The sequence below is a fragment of the Balaenoptera musculus genome, chromosome 8 (assembly GCF_009873245.2).
Source record: "Balaenoptera musculus isolate JJ_BM4_2016_0621 chromosome 8, mBalMus1.pri.v3, whole genome shotgun sequence".
NCBI lineage: Eukaryota > Metazoa > Chordata > Mammalia > Artiodactyla > Balaenopteridae > Balaenoptera > Balaenoptera musculus.
The window spans coordinates 26,342,237-26,369,025 of NC_045792.1; positions in this window are offsets into that span (position 1 = coordinate 26,342,237).

The window sequence follows — 26,789 nt, forward strand, 5'->3', positions numbered from 1 at the left end:
ATTGAGAATAATAGCCAAGGCTTCTTCAACCCGCATACAAGGAAGAGTTTACCACAGTAACAAGAGACCCTTTTCCAAGCTACGTGCACAAAGTTTTTCGAACAGTGCTCATTCTGTGAAGGGAAATATTAACTTGTGTGTAATATATGTAGTGATGTGTTTCATTAAACTTGTAAATCTAGCATTTGTCATTCTTATGTGATATTAAGCTAACTTATGTCTGCTCAAAGCTATTGGAAGCATAAACATTTCAAAAGGCATACTTAAACAAGATTTTCATATAAGGAAGGTAGCCAATTGTTTCTTAACCTAAGGAAAAACTAATGTGCACCATGTTTTTCATTGAGTGGACGATATATTTGACATGTGGTGTATGTCGTATTATGTTTAACGTATCTGTAATGCTGCCCTTCCCAGAGGTACTTTAAAGCTGCGCAAAGCTCTGTCTTCTAAAGTTGAATTAGATAGAAGACTTTTCACACTGTAGGCAAAGTCCTGCTTCCTTATAGAAAATGCATGTGTTTCTGTCAAGTTAGGTGAATGAAATTTTATACACGTTGTTCTTTCAGTGTATGGACTTGTATCCAGGACTTAGAGTAGCTAGTGAAATGATTTAGAGATCCACAAAACTACCCCTTCTAACATTTCACTGAAAGCTGAGTGAAGCTCTATGTTCAATGTCTAAATAATTCATAGCCTTTTATTTAATAGACTGCATGTAAAGCTTATTTCCCAATAGTAAATGTATGTGTTTCTGACAAACTTAATGAAAGAACTTTTTTTGCACAGTGTTATTTCAGTGTATGGAACTTAACCCAAGTGGCTAAAGCAGTTATTGTTTCCTTTCACAAACTTGTAAAAATAGTGTTGCTATAGGATCCCTTGAGTCTTTCCTCAAAACAGGTACCTAAGTGAGAATATATCCAGGCCTCTTCAATCTACATGCAAGAAGTCATTTCCCCATATTAACCAGAAGACATATTTACCAAGCTTTCAGAGCAAAGATTTTATAACAGTGTTTTCTGTGAATGGAAGTTATAACTTGTATGTAATATATGTAGAGATTTGTTCCAGAAACTTATAAATCTAGCATTTGTAATGCTTAATTGATGTTTGGCTAAACTAAATGTGCTCAATGGAATTGGAATGGAAAGTCTTTAGATGGCATAGGTAAACATGATTCTCATATAAGGAATGTAGCCAATTATTTCTTAACCTAAGGAAGAACTACTGTGCACTATATGTTTCATTGAATGTAAGATATATTTGAAGTGTGCTGCATTTAGTATATTGTTTAAGTGATCTGTAATACTGCTCTTTCTAGAGGTGCTGTTAAGCTCTTTATCCTAAAGGTAAGAGTCAAGGCTTTACAGACAAATACCATATGATATCACTTATATGTGGAATCTAAAATATGATACAAATGAACCTATCTATTAAACAGAAATAGAATCAGGGACATAGAGAATAGGCTGGTGGTTGCCAAGGGAGTGGGTGGTGGGAGAGGGTTGGATTGGGAGTTTGGGATTAGCAGATGTAAACTGGTATATATAGAATGGATAAACAACAAGGTCCTACTGTATAGCACAGGGAACTATATTCAATATCTTGTAATAAACCATAATGGAAAAGAATATGAAAAAGAATGTATATATACAATATATATGTACAACTGAGTCACTTTGCTGTACAGCAATAAGTAACACAACATTGTAATTCAACTATACTTCAATTAAAGAAAAAAAAAAGAGTCAAGGTCTTTCACTCTGCAGGAAAAGACTTGTTTCTCAGATAGAAAATGTGCACGTATTTCTTCCAAGCTAGATGAACCAGGTTTTACACAGACTGTTCTTTCACTGCAGGGAATTTGTACCCAGGATTTGGAGTAGCTAGTGAAACATTTGAGAGACCTGCAAACCTACACTTGGAAAGATGCATTGAAACCTGTATGAGGCTCTGTGTTCAAAGGCCAAATAAGAGTGAAAGCCTTACAGACTACATGGAAAGACTTACTTCCCATTTATTAAATGTATGTGTTTCTTATGACCTAGGCGAAAGAACTTTTATGCACAGCATTCTTTCAGTGTATGGAACCTAACCCAAGTGGTTAAAGCAGGTAGTGTTTCATTTCAGAGACTTGTAATACTAGTGTTTCTATAGGCCACCTTAAGTCTTTCCTTAAAATAAGTACCTAACTGAGGATATAAGCAAAGGCCTCTTCAACCTGCCTATAAGGAAGAGTTTACCATAGTAACCAAAAGACCTTTTTAACAAACTACCAGCACAAAGTTTTGCTAACAGTGCTCATTCTGTGAAGGGAAATTATAACTTGTGTGTAATATATGTAGTGATATGTTCCATAAACTTGTAAATACAGCATTTGTCATTTTTATGTGACATTGAGACTACATGTGCTCAATACAATTGGAAGGAAAAACATTTCAGAGGGCATACTTAAACAAGATTCTCATATAAGGAATGTAGCCAATTGTTTCTTAACATAAGGAGGAACTAATGTACACTACGTTTTTCATTGAGTGGAAGATATGGTTGGAGTGTGATGTATGTAGTATATTGTTTAAGGGATCTGTAGTTCTGCCTTTTCTTGAGGTACTTTAAAACTTCACAAAGCTCTGTCTTCTAAAGTTGAATAAGAATTAAGGCCTTTCACACTGTAGGAAAAGTCTTGTTTCCCATTAGAAAAAGTATGTGTTTCTTTTAAGCTAGGTCAATGAAGTTTTATGCAGAATGTTCTTTTCAGTGTATGGAACTTGTACTCAGGATTTGGAGTAACTAGTGAAATGTTTCGGAGACATCTGCAAACCTACACTTTCTAATATATCAATACCCTGGAAAAACAATAACAAATAAGATATTATAAACAAATATACGCTAATAAATATAGGTGAAAAGAAAGTAGTCCTGGAAATGTATAAAATACAAAATTGGTGCAAGAAAGAGAACTCAATAGAGTAGTGTGTTAAAGGAATTGAAATGGTGATCAAGACTATTCTAGCCCCAACCCACTCTATCTTGGCTTTACAGGAGAATTCTACCAAATTTCCAAGGAATAATTTTTTACTGTCTTTTATAAATTATTTTTGAAATGTAGGAAAAGTCCCTGGCTCTTAGGCTAGTTTAATCTTGATTCTAATGTCAGATAAGAATACTTCAAGAAAAGAAAATTATAGATTTATTTCATTTATATATGCACATGAAGTTATTGCTAAATAATATGTTAGCTTAGTTAAATCTAAAAGTGCCTTCCAAAAATAATAATACTTATCTGCACAGGGTTTATCCAAGTAATATAAGAATGGTTCACATATAAAATGTTAAATTCCTCATGTCAATAGACTAAATGAGAAAAAATCATAATTATCTCAATTTATGCCCAAAAGACTGATCAGATTTAACATGTGCTTATAAGTTTATTTTTTTAAAAAAACAAGCTATTCTACTCTAACAACTAGGGAGCAAACCCTGCCCCTGACAGGGCAGTGACAACCACAGAGCAAAGAGGAGGCCCTGCGCAACATCCAGTTCAGGCTCTGGTCACCACAACACCAGTCACCCCTCCTATCAAGGGGATAATGGCCAGCATACACTGAGGAAAGAAGTGGCAGACATCCATACTGAAAACAGCCCTCACACCAAAAATATTAAACCCACACAGGCTACACAAGGACACTCCCACATAAAAATAGCCCTCTAAGACCACAGTAGATAACAGTTTCTCTTAAACTCATAGAGCAAGAGAAATATAAGTAAAATGAAGATGCAGAGGAACCACTCCCAATTAAAAGATCAAGAGAATTCCTCTGAAAGAGCAAATAAGGAAACAGACCTCTTCAGTCTAATGGACACCAAGTTCAAAAAGGAGATAATGAAAATGCTGAAGGAATTAAGAAAGGCTATCCACAGAAATGCAGATTACTGTAAAAAGGAACTAGAAACTATAAGGAGGAACCAATAAAACTAGAAAATTCATTTGCAGAGACAAAAGCTGAACTAAAATCAATGAATAGCAGAACAAATAATGTAGAAAAAAAAATAAGTGATGTGGAAGATAGAATAATGTATATAACCCAATCAGAACAGCAGACAGAAAGCCAAATGAAAAAAAAAAAAAGAAGAAAGCAATATAAGAGACCTATGGGATACTATAAAGAGTGCTAATCTTATGTATAATAAGGATTCCAGAAGGAGAAGAAAGAAAAAAAGGTATTGAAAATGTATTTGAAGAAGTTATGGCTGAAAACTTCCCAAACCTAAAAAAGGAATCAGATATCCAGGTACAGGAAGCACAGAGGGTGCCAAACAAGATAAACCCAAACAGACCTACACCAAGACATATTATAATAAAAATGGCTAAAGTTAAAGAGAGAATTCTAAAGGCAGCAAGACAACAACAAAGAGTTAATTACAAGGGAACCCACATAAGCCTATCAGCTGATTTCTCTACAGAAACATTGCAGAAGGGAATGGTAAGATATATTCAAAGTCCTGAAAGGGAAAAATCTGCAACCTAGGATACTCTACCTAGCAAGATTATCATTTAGAATAAAAGGAGGGATAAAGATTTTTTCAGACAAGCAAAAACTAAAAGAATACAGCAATACTAAACCTATCCTAATTGAAATATTGAAAGGTCTTCTCTAAATAGAAAAGAAGTAAGAATCTATAGGAAAAAGAAAATCAGAATTGGAAAGTAAATCACTTACGTAAGCCAGTACTCAGATTTTTTTAAAAATCAAAAAATTTCTGTGAAAGCAATGATAACCACAATGAACAGAAAAATGATGAATGTGAAGATGTAAAAGAGAGCATCAAAATCATAAAATGTGGGGAAGAGAGTAAAAAAATGTAGATTATTTTTTCTAGAATGTGTTTGATCCTATATGACTACCAGTCTAAGGCAAATAGTTATAGGAAGGGGTTAATATACCTGAAAAATAGGGTAACCACAAATCAAAAATATACAGTAGATTCACAAACCAAAAAGAAAAGAACATACACATAATACAAAAGAAAATCATGAAACCACAAAAGGAAAAAAAAAGAATAAGAAAGGCACTAAGAAGAAATATAAAATCAATAGGAAAACAAAGTTTAAAATGGCAATAAATACGTAACAAATAATAATTACCTTAAATGTCAGTGGACTAAATGCTCCAATGAAAAGACACAGAGTCTTGGCTTCCCTGGTGGCGCAGTGGTTGAGAATCTGCCTGCTAATGCAGGGGACACGGTTTTGAGCCCTGGTCTGGGAGGATCCCACATGACGTGGAGCAACTGGGCCCGTGAGCCACAGCTACTGAGCCTGCGCGTCTGGAGCCTGTGCTCCGCAACAAGAGAGGCTGCGATAGTGAGAGGTCCGTGCACCACAATGAAGAGCGGCCCCCGCTTGCCACAACTAGAGAAAGCCCTCACACAGAAACAAAGACCCAACACAGCCAAAAAAATAAAAATAAATTAAAAAAAAATGTTAAAAAAAAATAGACACAGAGTCTTTAGATTAGTCTTTAGTCGTTAGAGACACAGATTGGATTAAAAAAACAAAAGCCTACAAGATATGTTGCCTACAAGAGACCTACTTTAGGGCAAAGGACACACATAGATTGAAAATGAGGGGTGGAAAAAGATATTTCACACAAACGGAAATGACAAGAAAGTGGGGCTTGCAATACTCATATCAGACAAAATAGACTTTAAAACTAAGACTATAAAGAAAGATAAAGGACACTATATAATGATAAAAGGATCAATACAAGGAGAGGATCTTACACTCGTCAACGTATATGTACCCAATACAAGAACATCCAAATACATAAAAAAAATACTAACAGACATAAAGGGAGAAATTTGCAGGATAACAATAATATTAGGAAAATATAACACCCCATTCACATCAATGGACAGAAGTTTGAGACAGAATATCAATAAGGCAACAGAGATGCTAAATGATACAATAGGACAGTTAGACTTAATTGATATTTTCAGGACACTGCATCCACAAAAAGCAGAATAAACATTCTTTTCAAGTGTACAGGGAACATTCTCTAAGACTGATCACATACTAGGGCACAAAACAAACCTCAACAAATTTCAGAGTACAGAAATTATTTCAAGCATCTTTTCTGACCAAAACAGCATGAAACTAGAAATTAACCTCAGAAAAAGAAACAAGAAAAAGCAGTGACATAGAGACTAAACAACATGCTACTAAAAAACCAATGGGTCAAGGGTAGGGGCAAGATGGCGGAAGAGTAAGACATGGAGATCACCTTCCTTCCCACAGATACAGTAGAAATACATCTACACGTGGAACTGCTCCTAGAGAACACCCACTGAACGCTGGCAGAAGACCTCAGACCTCCCAAAGGCAAGAAACTCCCCACATACTTGGGTAGGGCAAAAGAAAAAAGAAATAACAGAGACAAAAGAATAGGGAAGGGACCTGCACCAGTGGGAGGGAGGTGTGAAGGAGGAAAGGTTTCCACAAACTAGGAAGCCCCTTCGTGGGCAGAGACTGCGGGTGGTGGAGGGGGGAAGCTTTGGAGCCACGGAGGAGAGTGCAGCAACAGGGGTGCGGAGGGCAAAGCAGAGAGATTCCCACACGGAGGATCGGTGCTAAGTAGAACTCACCAGCCAGAGAGGCTTGTCTGCTCAGCCACTGGGGCGGGCGGGGGCTGGGAGCTGAGGCTCAGGCTTTGGTGCTAGCTGGGAGGGAGTCCGGGGAAAAAGTCTGCAGCTGCCGAAGAGGCAAGAGACTTTTTCTTGCCTCTTTGTTTCGCGGCGCGCAAGGAGAGGGGATTCAGAGCGCCACCTAAAAGAACTCCAGAGACGGGCGCGAGCCGCGGCTATCAGCGCGGACCCCAGAGGCGGGTGCGAGCCGTGGCTAACAGCGCGGACCCCAGAGACAGGCGCTAGCCGTGTTTATCAGCACGGACCCCAGAGACGGGCAGGAGACGCTAAGGCTGCTGCTGCCGCCACCAAGAAGCCTGTGTGAGAGCACAGGTCACTCTCCACACCGCCCCTCCCGGGAGCCGGTGCAGCTCGCCACTGCCAGGCTCCCGTGATCCGGGGACAACTTCCTTGGGAGAACGCACGGCGCGCCTCAGGCTGCTGCAAGGTCACACCGGCCTCTGCCGCCACAGGCTCATCCCGCATCCGTACCCCTCCCTCCCCCCGGCCTGAGTGAGCCAGAGCCCCCGACGCAGCTGCTTCTTTAACCCCGTTCTGTCTGGGCAGGGAACGGATGCCCTCAGGCGACCTACATGCAGAGGCGGGTCCAAATCCAAAGCTGAACCCCGGGAGCTGTACGAACAAGAAGAGAAAGGGAAATCTCTCCCAGCAGCCTCAGAAGCAGCGGATTAAAGCTCCACAAACAATTTGATGGGCCTGCATCTGTTGAATACCTGATTGACAACGAATCATCCCAAATTCAAGAGGTGGACTTTGGGAGAAGGATATATTAATTTTTCCCCTTTTCCTTATTTTGTGAGTGTATATGTGTAAGATTCTGGGTGAGATTTTGTCTGTATAGCTTTGCTTTCACCATTAGTCCTAGGGTTAGGTCTGTCCATTTTTTTTTTTTTTTACTTAAAAAAATTTTTTTCCCTAATAAATGTTTTCTTAATAATTTTTTCCTTATTTTCTAGTTTTAGAAATTAAAAAAATTGTTTAATAAGTTTTTTCATATTTTTTATTTTAAAAAACTAAAAAATTTTTTTCTTAATAAATTTTTTTGTTAATAATTTTTTTCTTATTTTTTATTACAAAAATTAATAAATATATTTTTAAAAACTAAAAAAATTTTTTTTGAATTTATTTACTCTTAATAATTTTTTTCTTATTTTTTATTATAATAGCTTTATTTTATTTTATTTTATCCTCTTTCTTTCTTTCTTTCTTTCTATTTTTTTCTCCCTTTTATTCTGAGCCATGTGGATGAAAGGCTCTTGGTGCTCCAGCCAGGCATCAGGGCTGTGCCTCTGAGGTGGGAGAGCCAACTTCAGGACACTGGTCCACAAGAGACCTCCCAGCTCCACATAATACCAAATGGCAAAAATCTCTCAGAGATCTCCATCTCAATATCAAGATCCAGCCTCACTCAACGACCAACAAGCTACAGTGCTGGACACCCTATACCAAACAACTAGCAAGACAGGAACACAGCCCCATCCATTAGCAGAGAGGCTGCCTAAAATCATAATAAGGCCACAGACACCCCAAAACACACCACCATATTTGGACGTGCCCACTAGAAAAACAAGATCCAACCTCATCCACCAGAATACAGGCACTAGTCCCCTCCACCAGGAAGCCTACACAACCCACTGAACCAACCTTAGCCACTGGGGACAGATACCAAAAACAACGGGAACTACGAACCTGCAGCCTGTGAAAAGGAGACCCCAAACACAATAAGATAAGCAAAATGAGAAGACAACAAAACACACAGCAGGTGAAGGAGCAGGGTCAAAACACACCAGACCTAACAAATGAAGAGGAAATAGGCAGTCTACCTGAAAAAGAATTCAGAATCATGAGAGTAAAGATGATCCACAGTCTGGAAATAGAATAGAGAAAATGCCAGAAACATTTAACAAGGACCTAGAAGAACTAAAGAGGAACCAAGCAACGATGAAAAACACGATAAATGAAATTAAAAATACTCTAGACGGGATCAACAGCAGAATAACTGAGGCAGAAGAACGGATAAGTGACCTGGAAGATAAAATAGTGGAAATAACTACTGCAGAGCAGAATAAAGAAAAAGAATGAAAAGAACTGAGGACAGTCTCAGAGACCTCTGGGACAACATTAAATGCACCAACATTCGAATTATAGGGGTCCCAGAAGAAGAAGAGAAAAAGAAAGGGACTGAGAAAATATTTGAAGAGATTATAGTTGAAAACTTCCCTAATATGGGAAAGGAAATAGTTAATCAAGTCCTGGAAGCACAGAGAGTCCCATACAGGATAAATCCAAGGAGAAACACACCAAGACACATATTAATCAAACTATCAAAAATTAAATACAAAGAAAACATATTAAAAGCAGCAAGGGAAAAACAACAAATAACACACAAGGGAATCCCCATAAGGTTAACAGCTGATCTTTCAGCAGAAACTCTGCAAGCCAGAAGGGAGTGGCAGGATATACTTAAAGTCATGAAGGAGAAAAACCTACAACCAAGGTTACTCTACCCAGCAAGGATCTCATTCAGATTTGATGGAGAAAATTAAAACCTTTACAGACAAGCAAAAGCTGAAAGAGTTCAGCACCACCAAACCAGCTTTACAACAAATGCTAAAGTAACTTCTCTAGGCAAGAAACACAAGAGAAGGAAAACACCTACAATAACAAACCCAAAACATTTAAGAAAATGGGAATAGGAACATACATATCGAAAATTACCTTAAATGTAAATGGATTAAGTGCTCCCACCAAAAGACACAGACTGGCTGAATGAACACAAAAACAAGACCCATATATATGCTGTCTACAAGAGACCCACTTCAGACCTAGAGACACATACAGACTGAAAGTGAAGGGATGGAAAAAGATCTTCCATGCAAATGGAAATCAAAAGAAAGCTGGAGTAGCAATTCTCATATCAGACAAAACAGACTTTAAAATAAAGACTATTACAAGAGACAAAGAAGGACACTATATAATGATCAAGGGATCGATCCAAGAGGAAGGTATAACAATTGTAAATATTTATGCACCCAACATAGGAGCATCTCAATACATAAGGCAAATACTAACAGCCATAAAAGGCGAAATCGACAGTAACACAATCATAGTAGGGGACTTTAACACCCCACTTTCACCAATGGAAAGATCATCCAAAATGAAGATAAATAAGGAAACACAAGCTTTAACTGATACATTAAACAAGATGGACATAATTGATATTTATAGGACATTCCACCCAAAAACAACAGAATACACATTTTTCTCAAGTGCTCATGGAACATTCTCCAGGATAGGTCATATCTTGGGTCACAAATCAAGCCTTGGTAAATTTAAGAAAATTGAAATTGTATCAAGTATCTTTTCTGACCACAACGCTATGAGACTAGATATCAATTACAGGAAAAAATCTGTAAAAAATACAAACACATGGAGGCTACACAATACACTACTTAATAACGAAGTGATCACTGAAGAAATCAAAGGGGAAATCAAAAAATACCTAGAAACAAATGACAATGGAGACACGACGACCCAAAACCTATGGGATGCAGCAAAAGCAGTGCTAAGAGGGAAGTTTATAGCAATACAAGCCTACCTCAAGAAACAGGAAACATCTCGAATAAACAACCTAACCTTGCACCTAAAGCAATTAGAGAAAGAAGAGCAAAAAAACCCCAAAGCTAGCAGAAGGAAAGAAATCATAACGATCAGATCAGAAATAAATGAAAAATAAATGAAGGAAACAATAGCAAAAATCAATGAAACTAAAAGCTGGTTCTTCAAGAAGTTAAACAAAATTGATAAACCATTAGCCAGACTCATCAAGAGAAAAAGGAAGAAGACTCGAATCAATAGAATTAGAAATGAAAGAGGAGAAGTAACCACTGACACTGCAGAAATACAAAAGATCATGAGAGATTACTACAAGCAACTCTATGCCAATAAAATGGACCACGTGGAAAAAATGGACAGATTCTTAGAAATGCACAACCTACCGAGACTGAACCAGGAGGAAATAGAAAATATGAACAGACCAATCACAAGCACTGAAATTGAAACTGTGATTAAAAATCTTCCAACAAACAAAAGCCCAGGACCAGATGGCTTCACAGGCGAATTCTATCAAACATTTAGAGAAGAGCTAACACCTATCCTTCTCAAACTCTTCCAAAATATTGCAGAGGGAGGAACACTCCCCAAATCATTCTATGAGGCCACCATCACCCTGATACCAAAACCAGACAAAGATGTCACAAAGAAAGAAAACTACAGGGAAATAACACTGATGAACATAGATGCAAAAATCCTCAACAAAATACTAGCAAACAAAATCAAACAGCACATTAAAAGGATTATACACCATGATCAAGTGGGGTTTATTCCAGGAATGCAAGGATTCTTCAATATACGCAAATCAATCAACGTGATACATCATATTAACAAATTAAAGGAGAAAAACCATATGATCATATCAATAGATGCAGAGAAAGCTTTTGACAAAATTCAACACCCATTTATGATAAAAGCCCTGGAGAAAGTAGGCATAGAGGGAACTTTCCTCAACATAATAAAGGCCATATATGACAAACGCACAGCCAACATTGTCCTCAATGGTGAAAAACTGAAAACATTTCCACTAAGATCAGGAACAAGACAAGGTTTCCCACTCTCACCACTATTATTCTACATAGTTCTGGAAGTCCTAGCCACAGCAATCAGAGAAGAAAAAGAAATAAAAGGAATCCAAATCAGAAAAGAAGAAGTAAAGCTGTCACTGTTTGCAGATGACATGATACTATACATAGAGAATCCTAAAACTGCCACCAGAGAACTGCTAGAGCTAATCAATGAATTTGGTAAAGTAGCAGGATACAAAATTAATGCACAGAAATCTCTTGCATTCCTATATACTAATGATGAAAAATCTGAAAGTGAAATTAAGAAAACACTCCCGTTTACCATTGCAACAAAAAGAATAAAATATCTAGGATTAAACCTACCTGAGGAGACAAAAGACCTGTATGCAGAAAATTATAGGACACTGATGAAAGAAATTAAAGATTATACAAATAGATGGAGAGATATACCATGTTCTTGGATTGGAAGAATCAACATTGTGAAAATGACTCTAATACCCAAAGCAATCTACAGATTCAATGAAATCCTTATCAAACTACCACTGGCATTTTTCACAGAACTACAACAAAAAATTTCACAATTTGTATGGAGACACAAAAGACCCGGAATAGCCAAAGCAATCTTGAGAACGAAAAATGGAGCTGGAGGAATCAGGCTCCCTGACTTCAGACTATATTACAAAGCTACAGTAATCAAGACAGTTTGGTACTGGCACAAAGACAGAAATATAGATCAATGGAACAGGATAGAAAGCCCAGAGATAAACCCACGCACATATCATCACCTTATCTTTGATAAAGGAGGCAAGCAAATACAGTCGAGAAAAGACAGTCTCTTCAATAAGTGGTGCTGGGAAAATTGGACAGGTACATGTAAAAGTTTGAAATTAGAACACTCTCTGACACCATACACAAAAATAAACTCAAAATGGATTAAAGACCTATGTGTATGGCCGGACACTATCAAACTCTTAGAGGAAAACATAGGCAGAACACTCTATGACATAAATTACAGCAAGATCCTTTTTGACCCAGCTCCTAGAGAAATGGAAATAAAAACACAAATAAACAAATGGGACCTAATGAAACTTCAAAGCTTTTCACAGCAAAGGAAACCATAAACAAGACCAAAAGACAACCATCAGAATGGGAGAAAATATTTGCAAATGAAACAACTGACAAAGGATTAATCTCCAAGATTTACAAGCAGCCCATGCAGCTCAATAACAAAAAAACAAACAACCCAATCCAAAAATGGGCAGAAGACCTAAATAGACATTTCCCCAAAGAAGATATACAGATGGCCAACAGACACATGAAAGAATGCTCAACATCCTTAATCATTAGAGAATTGCAAATCAAAACTACAATGAGATATCATCTCACACCGGTCAGAATGTCCATCATCAAAAAATCTACAAACAATAAATGCTGGAGAGGGTGTGGAGAAACGGGAACACTCTTGCACTGTTGGTGGGAATGTAAATTGATACAGCCACTATGGAGAACAGAGTGGAGGGTCTTTAAAAAACTAAAAAGAGAACTACCATACGACCCAGCAATCCCACTACTGGGCATATACCCTGAGAAAACCATAATTCAAAAAGAGTCATGTACCTAAATATTCATTGCAGCTCTATTTACAATAGCCAGGACATGGAAGAAAGCAATGTGTCCATCATCGGATGAATGGATAAAGAAGATGTGGCACATATATACAATGGAATATTACTCAGCCATAAAAAGAAATGAAATGGAGGTATTTGTAATGAGGTGGATGGAGTTACAATCTGTCATACAGAGTGAAGTAAGTCAGAAAGAGAAAAACAAATACTGTATGCTAACACATATATATGGAATCTAAGGAGAAAAAAAAAAAAAAGGTCATGAAGAACCTAGTGGCAAGACGGGAGTAAAGACACAGACCTACTAGAGAATGGACTTGAGGATATGGGGAGGGGGTGGAGTGAGATGTGACAAGGTGAGAGAGTGTCATGGACATATATACACTACGAAATGTAAAATAGATAGCTAGTGGGAAGCAGCTGCATAGCACAGGGAGATCAGCTCGGTGTTTTGTGACCACCTAGAGGGGTGGGATAGGGAGGTTGGGAGGGAGGGAGATGCAAGAGGGAAGAGCTATGGGAACATATGTATATGTATAACTGATTCACTTTGTTTTAAAGCAGAAAGTAACATACCATTGTAAAGCAATTATACTTCAATAAGTATAATTGAAACAAACAATTGTTTGTTAAAAACAAACAAACAAACAAACCAATGGGTCAATGATGAAATCAAAGAAGAAATTTAAAAATACCTTGAGGCAAATGATGATGAAAACACAACCATACAAAATCTATGGGATGCAGCAAAAGCAGTTCTTAGAGGGAAGTTCATAGAGATTCAGGCCTTCTTTAAGAAACAAATAAACAGGAGGATTAACCAAGATGGCGGAGTAGAAGGACGTGCTCTCACTCCCTCTTGCGAGAGCACCAGAATCACAACTGGCTGCTGGACAATCTTTGACAGGAAGACCCTGGACTTCACCAAGGAGGATACCCCACGTCCAAGGACAGAGGAGAAGCCGCAGTGAGATGGTAGGACGGGTGCAATCAGAGTAAAATCTAATCCCATAACTGCTGGGTGGGTGACTCACAGACTGGCGAACACTTATACCACAGAAGTCCACCCACTGGAGTGAAGGTTCTGAGCCCCACATCAGGCTTCCCAACCTGGGGGTCCGGCAATGGGAGGAGGAATTCCTAGAGAATCAGACTTTGAAGCCTAGTGGGAATTGATTGCAGGACTTCAACAGGACTGGGGGAAACAGAGACCCCACTCTTGGAGGGCACACACAAAGTACTGTGTGCATCGGGACCCAGGGGAAGGAGCAGTGACCCTGGGGAAGACTGAACCAGACCTACCTGCTGGTGTTGGGGGGTCTCCTGCAGAGGCGGGGGGTGGCTCTGTTTCACTGTGGGGACAAGGACTCTGGCAGTGGAGGTTCTGGGAAGTGCTCCTTGGCCTGAGCCCTCCCAGAGTCTGCCATTAACCCCACCAAAGAGCCCAGGTAGGCTCCAGTGTTGGGTTGCCTCAGGCAAAACAACCAACAGGGAGGGAACCCAGCCCCACCCATCAACAGTCAAGTGGATTAAAGTTTTACTGAGCTCTGACCGCCACAGCAACAGTCAGCTCTACCCACCACCAGAGCCTCCCATCAAGCCTCTTAGATAGCCTCAACCACCAGAGGGCAGACAGCAGAAGCAAGAAAAACTACAATCCTGCAGCCCGTGGACCAAAAACCACAGTTACAGAAAGATAGACAAGATGAAAAGGCAGAGGGCTATGTACCAGATGAAGGAACAAGAAAAAACCCCAGAAAAACAACTAAATGAAGTGGAGATAGGCAACCTTCCAGAAAAAGAATTCAGAATAATAATAGTGAAGATGATCCAGGACCTCGGAATAAGAATGGAGGCAAAGATTGAGAAGATGCAAGAAATGATTAACAAAGACCTAGAAGAATTAAAGAACAAACAAACAGAGATGACCAATACAATAACTGAAATAAAAACTACTCTAGAAGGAATCAATAGCAGAATAACTGAGGCAGAAGAACGGATAAGTGACCTGGAAGACAGAATGGTGGAATTCACTGCTGCAGAACAGACTAAAGAAAAAAGAATGAAAAGAAATGAAGACAGCCTAAGAGACCTCTGGGACAACATTAAACGCAACAACATTCGCATTATAGGGGTCCCAGAAGGTGAAGAGAGAGAGAAAGGACCAGAGAAAATATTTGAAGAGATTATAGTCGAAAACTTCCCTAACATGGGAAAGGAAATAGCCACCCAAGTCCAGGAAGTGAAGAGAGTTCCATACAGGATAAACCCAAGGAGAAACACGCCGAGACACATAGTAATCAAAGTGGCAAAAATTAAAGACAAAGAAAAATTATTGAAAGCAGCAAGGGAAAAACGACAAATAACATACAAGGGAACTCCCATAAGGTTAACAGCTGATTTCTCAGCAGAAACTCTGCAAGCCAGAAGGGAGTGGCATGATATACTTAAAGTGATGAAAGGGAAGAACCTACAACCAAGATTACTCTACCCGGCAAGGATCTCATTTAGATTTGATGGAGAAATCAAAAGCTTTACAGACAAGCAAAAGCTAAGAGAATTCAGCACCACCAAAGCAGCTCTACAACAAATGCTAAAGGAACTTCTCTAAGTGGGAAACACAAGAGAAGAAAAGGACCTACAAAAACAAACCCAAAACAATTAAGAAAAGGGTCATAGGAACATACATATCGATAATTACCTTAAACATGAATGGATTAAATGCCCCAACCAAAAGACATAGACTGGCTGAATGGATACAAAAACAAGACCCATACATATGCTGTCTACAAGAGACCGACTTTAGACCTAGGGACACATACAGACTGAAAGTGAGGGGATGGAAAAAGTTATTCCATGCAAATGGAAATCAAAAGAAAGCTGGAGTAGCTATACTCATATCAGATAAAATAGACTTTAAAATAAAGAATGTTACAAGAGACAAGGAAGGACACTACATTATGATCCAGGGATCAATCCAAGAAGAAGATATAACAATTATAAATATATATGCACCCAACATAGGAGCACCTCAATACATAAGGCAACTGCTAACAGCTATAAAAGAGGAAATTGACAGTAACACCATCATAGTGGGGGACTTTAACACCTCACTTACACCAATGGACAGATCATCCAAAATGAAAATAAATAAGGAAACAGAAGCTTTAAATGACACAATAGACCAGATAGATTTAATTGATATATATAGGACATTCCATCCAAAAACAGCAGATTACACGTTCTTCTCAAGTGTGCACGGAACATTCTCTAGGATAGATCACATCTTGGGTCACAAATCAAGCCTCAGTAAATTTAAGAAAATTGAAATCATATCAAGCATCTTTTCTGACCACAACGCTATGAGATTAGAAATCAATTACAGGGAAAAAAACGTAAAAAAGACAAACACATGGAGGCTAAACAATACGTTACTAAATAACCAAGAGATCACTGAAGAAATCAAAGAGGAAATAAAAAAATACCTAGAGACAAATGACAATGAAAACATGATGACCCAAAACCTATGGGATACAGCGAAAGCAGTTCTAAGAGGGAAGTTTATAGCTATACAAGCCTACCTAAAGAAACAAGAAAAATCTCAAGTAAACAATCTAACCTTACACCTAAAGAAACTAGAGAAAGAAGAACAAACAAAGCCCAAAGTTAGCCGAAGGAAAGAAATCATAAAGATCAGAGCAGAAATAAATGAAATAGAAACAAAGAAAACAATAGCAAAGATCAATAAAACTAAAAGCTGGTTCTTTGAGAAGATAAACAAAATTGATAAGCCATTAGCCAGACTCATCAAGAAAAAGAGGGAGAGGACTCAAATCAATAAAATCAGAAATGAAAAAGGAGAAGTTACAACAGACACCGCAGAAATACAAAGCATCCTAAGAGACTACTACAAGCAACTTTATGCCAATAAAATGGACAACCTGGAAGAAATGGACAAATTTTTAGAAAGGTATAACCTTCCAAGACTGAACTAGGAAGAAACAGAAAATATGAACAGACCAGTCACAAGTAATGAAATTGAAACTGTGATTAAAAATTTTCCAACAAACAAATGTCCAGGACCATATCGCTTCAGAGGTGAATTCTATCAAACATTTAGAGAAGAGCTAACACCTATCCTTCTCAAACTCTTCCAAAAAATTGCAGAGGAAGGAACACTCCCAAACTCATTCTATGAGGCCACCATCACCCTGATACCAAAACCAGACAAACAAACTACAAAAAAAGAAAATTACAGACCAATATCACTGATGAATATAAATGCAAAAATCCTCAACAAAATACTAGCAAACAGAATCCAACAACACATTAAAAGGATCATACACCACGATCAAGTGGGATTTATCCCAGGGATGCAAGGATTCTTCAATATACGCAAATCAATCAATGTGATACACCATATTAACAAATTGAAGAATAAAAACCATATCATCATCTCAATAGATGCAGAAAAAGCTTTTGACAAAATTCAACACCCATTTCTGATAAAAACTCTCCAGAAAGTGGGCATAGAGGGAACCTACCTCAACATAATAAAGGCCATATATGACAAACCCACAGCAAACATCATTCTCAATGGTGAAAAACTGAAAGCATTTCCTCTAAGATCAGGAACGAGACAAGGATGTCCACTCTCACCACTATTATTCAACATAGTTCTGGAAGTCCTAGCCACGGCAATCAGAGAAGAAAAAGAAATAAAAGGAAAAGAAATTGGAAAAGAAGAAGTAAAACTGTCACTGTTTGCGGATGACATGATACTATACATAGAGAATCCTAAAACTGCCACCAGAAAACTGCTAGAGCTAATTAATGAATATGGTAAAGTTGCAGGATACAAAATTAATGCACAGAAATCTCTTGCATTCCTATACACTAATGATGAAAAATCTGAAAGAGAAATTATGGAAACACTCCCATTTACCATTGCAAAAAAAAGAATAAAATACCTAGGAATAAACCTACCTAGGGAGACAAAAGACCTGTATGCAGAAAACTGTAAGACACTGATGAAAGAAATTAAAGATGATACCAACAGATGGAGAGATATACCATGTTCTTGGATTGGAAGAATCAACATTGTGAAAATGAGTATACTACCCAAAGCAATCTACAGATTCAATGTAATCCCTATCAAATTACCAATGGCATTTTTTACGGAGCTAGAACAAATCATCTTAAAATTTGTATGGAGACACAAAAGACCCCGAATAGCCAAAGCAGTCTTGAGGCAAAAAAATGGAGCTGGAGGAATCAGACTCCCTGACTTCAGACTCTACTACAAAGCTACAGTAATCAAGACAATATGGTACTAGCACAAAAACAGAAACATAGATCAATGGAACAAGATAGAAAGCCCAGAGATTAACCCACGCACCTGTGGTCAACTAATCTATGACAAAGGAGGCAAAGATATACAATGGAGAAAAGACAGTCTCTTCAATAAGTGGTGCTGGGAAAACTGGACAGCTACATGTAAAAGAATGAAATTAGAATACTCCCTAACACCATACACAAAAATAAACTCAAAATGGACTAGAGACCTAAATATAAGACTGGACACTATAAAACTCTTAGAGGAAAACATAGGAAGAACACACTTTGACATAAATCACAGCAAGATCTTTTTTGATCCACCTCCTAGAGTAATGGAAATAAAAACAAAAATGAACAAATGGGACCTAATGAAACTTCAAAGCTTTTGCACAGCAAAGGAAACCATAAACAAGATGAAAAGACAGCCAGCAGAATGGGAGAAAATATTTGCAAATGAATCAACGGACAAAGGATCAATCTCCAAAATGTATAAACAGCTCATTCAGCTCAATATTAAAGAAACAAACAACCCAATCCAAAAATGGGCAGAAGACATAAATAGACATTTCTCCAAAGAAGACATACAGATGGCCAAGAAGCACATGAAAAGCTGCTCAACATCACTAATTATTAGAGAAATGCAAATCAAAACTACAATGAGGTATCACCTCACACCAGTTAGAATGGGCATCATAAGAAAATCTACCAACAACAAATGCTGGAGAGCGTGTGGAGTAAAGGGAACCCTCTTGCACTGTTGGTGGGAATGTAAATTGATACAGCCACTATGGAGAACAGTATAGAGGTTCCTTAAAAAACTAAAAATAGAATTACCATATGACCCAGCAATCCCACTACTGGGCATATACCCAGAGAAAACTGTAATTCAAAAAGACACATGCACCTGAATATTCATTGTAGCACTATTTACAATAGCCAGGTCATGGAAGCAACCTAAATGCCCATCAACAGACGAATGGATAAAGAAGTTGTGGTACATATATACAATGGAATATTACTCAGCCATAAAATGGAACGAAATTGAGTCATTTGTTGAGACGTGGATGGATCTAGAGACTGTCATACAGAGTGAAGTAAGTCAGAAAGAGAAAAACAAATATTGTATATTAATGCATGTATGTGGAACCTAGAAAAATGGTACAGATGAGCCGGTTTGCACGCAGAAGTTGAGACACAGATGTAGAGAATGGACATATGGACACCAAGGGGGGAAAACTGCGGTGGGGTGGGGATGGTGGTGTGCTGAATTGGGCGATTGGGATTGACATGTATACACTGATGTGTATAAAATTGATGCCTAATAAGAACCGGCAGTATAAAAAAACAAACAAACAAAACAACTAATACTAAACTTTCATTGGGTTATTTGTATGGAAATATGTTAATATAAATGTTTCAGACATTACATGAAATTTCTAAAAATCTTATATTTGTATTTGTATGGAAATATGTATGGAAATATGCTAATATAAATGTTTCAGACATTACATGAAATTTCTAAAAATCTTATATTTGTATTTGTATGGAAATATGTATGGAAATATATTAATATAAATGTTTCAGACATTACATGAAATTTCTAAAAATCTTATATGTTCTGGTATAATGTTATAAGTAATAATCCTAGTTATTACTTTAAAATGTATATCTCAGAAATAACTAATTTTCTTGTCAACTGCATTATTATGAACTTTCATCAAATCTTTAACAGTGGTCATTTTTAAGTCTTTTGTCATTTACAGACAGTTCTGGGTGTACTCTGATGCTTTTGCAAATATGTTCCTATAAAAGGCTTTCATCTTCAAGAAATTCATGGAAAAGACTCTGACAAGTACAGGTTTCTGGTAACTGACTGTACTGCTGAACTGAATGAATAAGCATTTTCAGAACTCTAATGAAAAACTGATGAACTCATAAAAGTGCTAACAAAAGATCAAGATAAAAAAAAATTAATTACATGGGACTGAGTGAACTGATGAGGATGAGTATAATTTTTGTGACTTTCTGTCTGAATTAAAAAAAAAAAAATCCCACAAGGACTCAGAGGCAAAGAATATACAAATCAATTTTCACTGCAAAGTAAAGGACCTGTTACAGTGGAGGATTACTGGACTGAATGTCAATATTATGACATAGTATGAGTGTGTTTCATGTTTGGTAATTGCAATCATTGTTGCTTTTGTTGTGGTCATCCATGTACAATTCTTGGTGTCAGTCTATTTATCTCTTGTAAAAATAAAATACAGTGTGTGTGTGTGAAAAAAAAAAAGAAAAATAAAAAAATGATTGTTGCTGGTAAAAAAAAAAAAAAGAAACAAATAAACACAAAGCTCAAATAAACAATCTAACCCACAACCCAAAATAATTAGAAAAAGGAAAAACAAAACCTAACATCAGCAGAAGGAAGGAAATAAAAAAAGATCAGAGAGGAAATAAATAAAATAGAGATTAAGAAAATAATAGAAAAATTTAATAAAACCAAGAGCTGATTCTTTGAAAGGGTAAACAAAATTGACAAACCTCTGGCCAGGTTCACCAAGAAGATAAAAGAGGAGACCTAAATAAGCAAAATAAGATATGAAAGGGGAGAAATCACAGTTTATCAGTATACTGCAGAAATACAAAAAAAAATAGAGAGAGAGAAAATACTATGAACAATTGTATGACAACAAATTCAATAACCTATAAAAAATGGACAAATTTCTAGAAACATTCAGCCCACCAAAACTGAATCTAGAAAAAACAGATAACTTGAATAGACTGATCACTAGAAATGAAATAGAATCTGTAATTTTAAAAACTCCCTACAGGGACTTCCCTGGTGGTCCAATGATAAAGAATTCACCTTACAATGCAGGGGATGCAGGTTTGATCCCTGGTCAGGGAACTAAGACCCCACATGCCATGGGGCAACTAAGCCTGTGTGCCTCAACTAGAGAACCTGCATGCCGCAAACTACAGAGCCCATGCACTCTGGAACCCATGTGCCACAACTACAGAGCATTGAAAACTCCACACAAAAACTACTAGAACTAATTAACAAATTCAAGGTAGCAGGATACAAGAGTAACATACAGAAAACGGTTGCATTTCTTTACACTAACAATGAAATATCAGAAAGGGAATGTAAAAAAACAATACCTTTTAAAATCGCACCAAAAAAAACAAAAAACAAACTAGGAATAAACCTGACCAAGGAAGTGAAAGAATTATACACTGGGAACTACAAAACATTAATAAAGGAAACTGAAGATGACTCAAAGAAATGGAAAGATATCCCATGCTCTTGGATTGGAAGAATTAATATTGTTAAAATGGCCATACTACCCAAAGCAATCTACAGATTTAATGCAATACCTATCAAAATACCCATGGCATTTTTCAAATAATCCAAATTCATAATTCAAATTTATATGGAAAGATCCAGAATTTCCAAAGCAATCCTGAGGAAAAAGAACAATGCTGGAGACATAACCTTCCCATACTTCAGACAGTACTACAAAGCTACAGCAATCAAAACAGCATAGTATTGGCACAAAAACAGACATGCTGATCAATGGAACAGAATAGAGAGCCAAGAAATAAACCCACACACCTATGGACAATTAAACTTCAACAAAGAAGCCAAGAATATATGATGGGGGAAAGACAGTCTCTTCAGCAAGTGGTGTTGGGAAAGTTGGACAGCCACATGTAAATCAATGAAGCTAGAACACACCCTCACACCATACACAAAGATAAACTCAAAATGGCTTAAAAACTTAAATATAATACAAGACACCATAAAACTCCTAGAAGATAACATAGGCAAAACATTCTCTGACATAAATTGTACCAATGTTTTCTTAGGTCAATCTCCCAAGGCAATAGAAATGAAAGAAAAAATAAACAAATGTAGCCTAATCAAACTTACAACCTTTTGCACAGCAAAAGAAACCATAAACAAATGAGAAGCCAACCTATGGACTGGGAGAAAATATTTGCAAATGATGTGACCAACAAGGGCTTAATTTCCAAAATATGCAAACAGCTCCTACAATTCAATAACAAAAACCCAAACAACCCAATAAAAAGTGGGCAGAAGACCTAAATAAACATTTCCCCAAAGAAGACATACAGATGGCCAATAGGCACATGAAAAGATGCTCAACATCGCTAATTATTAGAGAAATGCAAATCAAAATCACAATGAGGTACCACCTCACACCAATCAGAATGGCCATTATTTTAAAGTCTACCAATAATAAGTGCTAGAGAAGGTGTGGAGAAAGCAGAGCTCTGTTATACCATTGGTGGGAATGTAAACTGGTGCAGCCACTATGGAAAACAGTATGGAGGTTGCTCATAAAACTAAACATAGAGTTGCCATATGACCCAGCAATCCCACTCCTGGGCATATACACCTACAAAACTATAGTTCAAAAAGGTACATGCGGGCTTCCCTGGTGGTGCAGTGGCTAAGAATCTGCCTGCCAATGCAGGGGACATGGGTTCAAGCCCTGGTCTGTGAAGATCCCACATGCCAAGGAGCGACTAAACCCGTGTGCCACAACTACTGAGCCTGCGTGCTTCAACTACTTAAGCCTGTATGCCTAGAGCCTGTGCTCTGCAACAAGAGAAGATGCCACAATGAGAAGCCCGTGCACCGCAACGAAGAGTAGCCCCTGCTCACCGCAACTAGAGAAAGCCCGCATGCAGCAATGAAGACCCAGGGCAGCCAAAAATAAGTAAATAAAAATAAATAAATAAATTTATTAAAAAAAAAAAAGAAAAGGTACATGCACCCTTATGTTCATAGCAGCACTACTTACAATAGCCAAGACATGGAAACAACCTTAAATGTCCATTGACAGCTGAATGGATAAAGAAGATGTGGTATATATATATACAATGGAATATTACTCAGCCATTAAAAAGAATGAAGTCATGTCATTGCAGCAACATGGATGGACCTAGAGATTATCATACTAGGTGAAGTAAGTCAGAAAGAAAAAGACAAATACCTTATGATATCACTTTTATGGGGAATCTAAAATAGGACCCAAATGAACATATCTATGAAACAAAAACAAACTCACAAATATAGAGAAAGGACTTGTGGTTGCCAAGGGGGAGGAGAGGTGAGGGAGGGAAGGATTGGGAATTTGGGATTAGCAGATGCAAACTATTATATATAGGATGGATAAACAACAAGGTCATACTGTATAGCACAGGGAACTATATTCAAAATCCTGTGGTAAACCATAATGAAAAAAATATGAAAAAGAATATATATGTATAACTGAGTCACTTTGTTGTACAGCAGAAATTAAACACAACATTGAAAATGAACTATACTTCATAATTTTTGTCCAAAAAAGCAAGCTGTGAATAGAAGAAAATCCTCTTTTATAAGTAATGAATAAATAATAAAGTTATTATAAAAGTTAATTTTTAGTGCATGGTTACTGTGTCAGACACCATGCAGTGGGCTTTATAAATCTCATTAAATCCTCACAGAAACACTATTAATACCATGGAGTACACTTATAGAGATTAATTTATTTGATTAAGATCATAAGCTAAAAGGTGGCAAGGGATAGATTCAGATCCAGGGCTATCCAATGACAAAGCCAAATGATATTTCTGTAACTCCACAGTAATTCTGGTACAAGAACAAAACCTACTTTATTGGTCTCCATCAAGACCTAGAACTACTGTATAGTGAGTCATTTTACCCTGAGTAGGGGTCAATGCTCATAATTTTCAATCCTTGTGTCTGTATTTTGTATTGGAAGAATTATAAACAGCCCTGAGATGCAAATAACCTCACCCAAAGATAAATTTAAAAGGCTACAGAGAAAACACTGAATTTGATCCCAGTGGGTCTTCATGTGGTAAAGCAGATGTGGATTCTTCAGATAGAAAGGCCCATAATCTTGGTGTGATCAAGAGCATGCTGAAGTGTAGAACACTGATTTCAGAAAGAGTGAGAGAACAAACATTCTACTCATAAATAGCAATAAAATTCAGTGTAATTTACAGAACAGCAGTGTTGATCACAGCTTAATTATTATGAATGTAAACCTTTGCCTAGAGCAAAAGACTAAGGGATATGATTTTCCTGACTGATGTTAAATGGGGGCAGTTGGCAGCCAAGGTAGGAACATCAGAGTAAAAATCTATAGAAGAGTGTCAGGAACTCTTGTTGTATATAATCGTACCAGCTCAGCTTGCCAAAACCAGCAGAAGTGGTCTCAGGAACTAAAAAAGGAAATTTGGGGGACAGGAACACCTGGAATATTGGTCCTGGGAAATCGACCTTTGATTTACCATCTGAGTAAACACTCAGGAATATGTTGGGGTTGTTACTAATTGCACTTTGTTGGCAAGCAGGAAAGAAGCTGGGAATCTATAGAATACTCAAGTGAGGCAGGATTCTAAAAGCAAACAAAAAGCTGAGAGAAAGACAGGGGGCTACTACTCAAGGCACCAGATAAGATTCTTGTCCCAGATAATGGTACCATTGGCAACACTTTGGTGGGGACCTGAAGACCACTGACAGTTGGTCCTCTGGTTCTAGTTGCTTCTGTCTCTCCTGCTCTAAGTATCATCTGCATGTTCTTAGTTATATCCTTTGCCTACGTTAAAGGAACTTGTTTTCTTTATCAATATTTATAAGCATTTTTCCATTAATCATATTGTAATCCCATTTATGACAACATATTTGAAAGATCTCAAAGTCACTCTACTTCATTAGGTTTTAACAAAGAGTGCTTACTCTTTGTTATGCTTCTAGTACTCCTGACTTTTCTATAATGCAACCATATTAAAACATTAAGTGTGTATAAGAAAAGAATAGCTGTGATATAAAAGAAGGGATTTTGGACCATTTATTGACCACCCTATGTCTAAGCAATTCATATATGCTATTTCTCTAAACTTTATAGCAAAGAATCTATAGAGAACAAAACTTTTCCATACACATTTTTGAAAGATTACTTTTTTCAGATACATTTTTCAGTTCTAGATATGGCCATGAGACTATCTTCTGGCCAATGATATATATACCAAAGTGTCGTATGAAAAGTCTGTGAAGTCTCCTTAAAAGGAAGGGGTCGTGCAATTTTTTGTTTCCTCCATTCTGTTAATACTTGTCGTGGCAGGAACTCCAGAAGCCATTCTGGATCATGAAAACAAGGATCACACCTTAGAATTGAGGATCACAAAGCTGGTCCCTATCCATGTCATGAGAATTCTATGCCATACCTCTTACCTTCTCCTGTAAGAGAGAGAAATATTTTTAAAAAAATATAATTTAGCCAGCATTGATTTGGGGTTTTCCTTATATGCACCTGAATCTGATCCTAACTGGTACAAGAACATAACTTACATTCCAAGTTCATAGAACGAGTAAGTGATAAAGCCAGGATTCAAACCTGTTCCAAATGCAGATTTATATGATACCAAAATACAAGTGCTCTAGAAAATAATCCAGTGAAGAAATGTGTTTTCAACTTCGTTCTCCAAGGGACAGACTCTTGAGTTGGAAGTTGAAAGTTTGCATAGAAAAAAATTTATTTGGGAATTCTCTCAAGAATCACATCTATGAGTGCTGAACAGAAGGAAAGGTTGAACTGTGATTCAGTTGCAAGAGGCCTCAGTCAATCCCATGGGAAGTTTTGAAGCAGAAATAGCCCTTCAGAGATCTCTCAAATTGAGGCAAGGAGGAAGAGTTTTTGAACCCCATCTCAATCAGTAGGTGAGTGCCAATTGTCCCTAGAGATGGGCCATAACCTTGGGTGAAGCAGCTTCTGGGAAGGGGCTCAGCTATGAGCCATCACTGTGAGCTAACCCTTCCAACTGGAGGAATGAATGCCTTGGTTCTGCAGGGGTCTCCAGTTTTCACTAGGGCCTATATTCTGATGTGTTTACTAATAAGAAGATATCAAAAGGCCTTAGATCTATTTCAAATATGATCTGAGAACCAATAGTCATCCATTCACTTCAATGTGACACACATTTCAGTACTGAATATGAACAAGGTGCTTTGCTGAGTGCCATAAAAGATATGAAGATGATTTAGATATATGTCCTGTATCAAGAGGTCAATATGGAGATGATAATGACCTAATAATCAAGTAAGGTTGAAAATGACATTTGTAATAAGAGGGATAAATACAGGTAGGGAATTCAGAGATGGGAGAAGTTATTTCCATTTGGAGAATTTGAAACATTTGCATGAAAATATCCATACTGGAAAGTGACTAAGATTATGACATGTAAAGATAAGAGTGGGATTAAAAGGTGGTATTCCAAGGTGAGGGAATAGTGGGATCATAATGAATGAGAAGAAACAAGTTTTGTCTGGTTAAATATAAAAGTAATGAAGGGAGGTAGTAAAACTCCCACGACAAAGGGCATTTGAGAAATTTTTTGCTGAAAGTTGCAAATGCCCAGAATTAATTCCATAAGCAAT